This window comes from Eurosta solidaginis, unplaced genomic scaffold (assembly GCF_040869045.1).
Source record: "Eurosta solidaginis isolate ZX-2024a unplaced genomic scaffold, ASM4086904v1 ctg00000428.1, whole genome shotgun sequence".
Classification (NCBI taxonomy): domain Eukaryota; kingdom Metazoa; phylum Arthropoda; class Insecta; order Diptera; family Tephritidae; genus Eurosta; species Eurosta solidaginis.
The window spans coordinates 736412-739718 of NW_027136894.1; positions in this window are offsets into that span (position 1 = coordinate 736412).

The following is a 3307-nucleotide window of genomic DNA, read 5'->3' on the forward strand; positions in this document are numbered from 1 at the left end:
GTCCCCCACCCCACCGCTCGACCGCTAGTGCTTAAACTTATTTTGCTTACGTGTGAGGAATAAAAATCTGGCTTAGAAGTACAATGACACAAAGTCAATAGTACGGGCATTCCATAGAAAATCGTTAATTTTCGCCGATTTTCGAACTGCTCTCCTTATTAATTTTCAATGCTAATATATTTTGAATGTGTACTTAAGTGGAAGAATTTAAAATTAGTATTAGCTTGAAAAAGTCAAATTGAAAAAAAATGGTACTCGTATTGAAAATTTAATTGAAAAATCAAATAATTCTCAAAAACTCCTTAGCAACCTTTTTATTATACCTTTATATTAATTAGCTGAAAAAATTAGCACTTTATATCTGTACATGGAATATGTATGTGAATATAAGTTGACTGCAGTAAATTTCCAGAAGAGAATCTAGGTCTAGTTTCTCTTCTAATTGACTTCGTGCTCCTTTTAATTTTTCCTACAAATTTGTGGGACTGGTCCTACAGATGAATTTTCGCTGAGAATTTTTTTATTGCTGAAATACACTCCAAATCACTGCCGAGTAGCGACTCCGATTAGAAAAAGTTTTCTAATTGAGAAAACTTGTTCCTGCGTTTTTGAAGTTGCTTTTCCCGGGCTTGAAACCAAGATTTTTGGAGGAGGTGGATCTCGCTACGATATATAAAAGTACACATGTGTCCGGTAAAAACAATTTATTTTTAAACACAATTAAATAATATCATCAACATCGCTATGTGCTACAACTCTGCCTCTATTTAATAAGACTATAGAATCTGAACATTCCCTGGACATTAGTTAGCAGATCGCGCTTTTCGTTCTGGCAGAAATTTGGCCCGGGTTTGAAACGTTCCGGCTTTGGCCGATTTTTGGTAATATTTTAAATTGTTTCCTATACTCTGTGCCGAATTTTTCGATCGGGTGATTGTCATGCAGCATTATGGACTTTTACATGTTTAAAATTTGAGCTGGATATGAAAATATATCGGGAAATAGCGAAGTCGATGAACCTCACTCCATTTATTAATATCTGAAATCACTGTGTAAATGTATTTTAGTGAACGATATAAATTTTTTCATCGCCTAATATATGGAAAGTTGCGGTACAGACTACAGGTTTGTATGCGTGTTCTATATGTGTATTTTTTAATTTTATATATAAAGTAGGCGTGGGAACCGATTTTGTGATTCTTGTCTAGGGAAATTGTCTTTTGAAAAGTAAGGACCGTTATAAATAATATCACAACATCTTCAACCATTTTTGAAGAGGATGCAAAGATTTTCGAGTGGACTTAGTAGGCGTCACCACGCCTTTCTTCAAGGTAGTCCAATACAGTATTTAAGTCAACCTTAGGAAGTTGATCATATACAATTTTAGGAGTGTAGACCCATAAATGACGCAAATGTCTCGTAAAATATTGCATTATCACAGAATGATATTTTATTTTAAAATAGTATTTATAGTCTAAGAGCCCGTGACTGTCAGGCCTTTGTCATTTTATAAAACTTGAAATTTCGTCAGTGCATACTGCCAACTGAAGCAGGATCGTTGGTGTATTATAAAACTTGAGTCATGGTGTCTTTAACTGATATCGTGCAAAAATTTCGCAGAGAAATAGACCTTTCTTTTGTCATTTTATAAAGACTTATTTTCATATATGGTCTTCGTCACGATATAAGAAGCCACTGTACTTTTTCATAAAGTTAAATACTTTTTCATAAGCTGAACGTTTTCTACGGCAAACAAAATTTCAAAAGTTTTTTTTAATATTTTGTATTCGAATTTCAGTATAAAAGTGCTTCGATGATCTTTGAAATTTAGAAGGATTAAAAGTGTCTGGATAATCAAAGCCACTATGGAAAGTATCTGGCAATGAGGCTAGTGGCTCATATCGGCTTACATCGTGACGAAGACCATATATGAAAATCAGTCTTTATAAAATGACGAAAGAAAGGTATATTTCTCTGCAAAATTTTTGCACGATATCTGTTAAAGCCACCATGACTGAAGTTTTATAATACTCCAACGATCCTGCTTCAGTTGAAAGTATGCACTGACGAAATTTCAAGTTTTATAAAATGACAAAGTCTGGCCGTCACGGGCTCTTACTCTATTACTTTTTACGGCAGTATTATTAGTGGCGGTCAGAAAAAGTAGTATGTTGAATTTCATTAGAATAGATTTCTTTAAATGACAGTTATTGCAAAAAAAACGTGTGATGATGACCCCAAGGACAAATAGGCTGACGATGCCAATATAAACTTTTTTTTCGGTTGAGACTACCAATTTTTCCGGTTGCCTTAAGTAGGATTTAAAACAAATCGCTAGGCGATTAAGTCGATAGTGGCTACCGAAAAAAACGGATTTTTTTTTTCAATCGGACTCTGGTGTAGCTGAAAATTTTTAGATGACAAACCACTGCTCATCAAAAACTCGCAAAAAACAATTTTTAGGATAATATGCCTGCTTTCTTTGGGCCACTTGAGGGCAGCACCCTGCCACAATGTCTAGTTATCTTACAACTTTAAAGGAGCAATTCTTGTTTGTTTGTATAGCCGAACGATCTAGGGAACGGCTCAAACGATTTAAATGAAATTAGGCACAGAGATATTGTATCACGTTCTAAGACTTTCTACCTATGTGTTGCCACTCAGAATGTTTCACACGGTTGCCACCTATTCCAAATTAATAAAAAAATTGCATGAGATATGCCGATATGGGTATCAGACGAAAGGTATTTCACTCCGCATTACAACAGGGACATTTTTGAGTAGATTTAGGGTTGCCACCTTTTCGAAATTAAAAAAAATTCCATGAGATATGCCGGTATGGGTATCAAACGAAGGGTATTTCACGCCGCATTGCAATAGGGACATTTTTGAGCAGCGTTGCCATTTAGGGTTGCCACCTATTCGAAATTAAAAAAATTTGCATGAGATATGCCGATATGGGTATCAAAAGAAAGGTATTTCACCCCGCATTACAATAGGGGCATTTTTAGTTAGGGTTGCCATTTAGGGTTGACACCTATTGGAGATAAAAAAAAATTGCTTTAGATATGCCGATATGGGTATCAAACGAAAGGTATTTCACGCCGCATTGCAATAGGAACATTTTTAGCAGGGTTGCCATTTAGGGTTGCCACCTATTTGAAATTTAAAAAAATGCATGGGATATGCCGATATGGGTATCAAACGAAAGGTATTTCACTCCGCATTACAATAGGGACATTTTTGACTAGGGTTGTCATTTAGGGTTGCCACCTATTCGAAATTAAAAAAAAAATGCATGAGATAT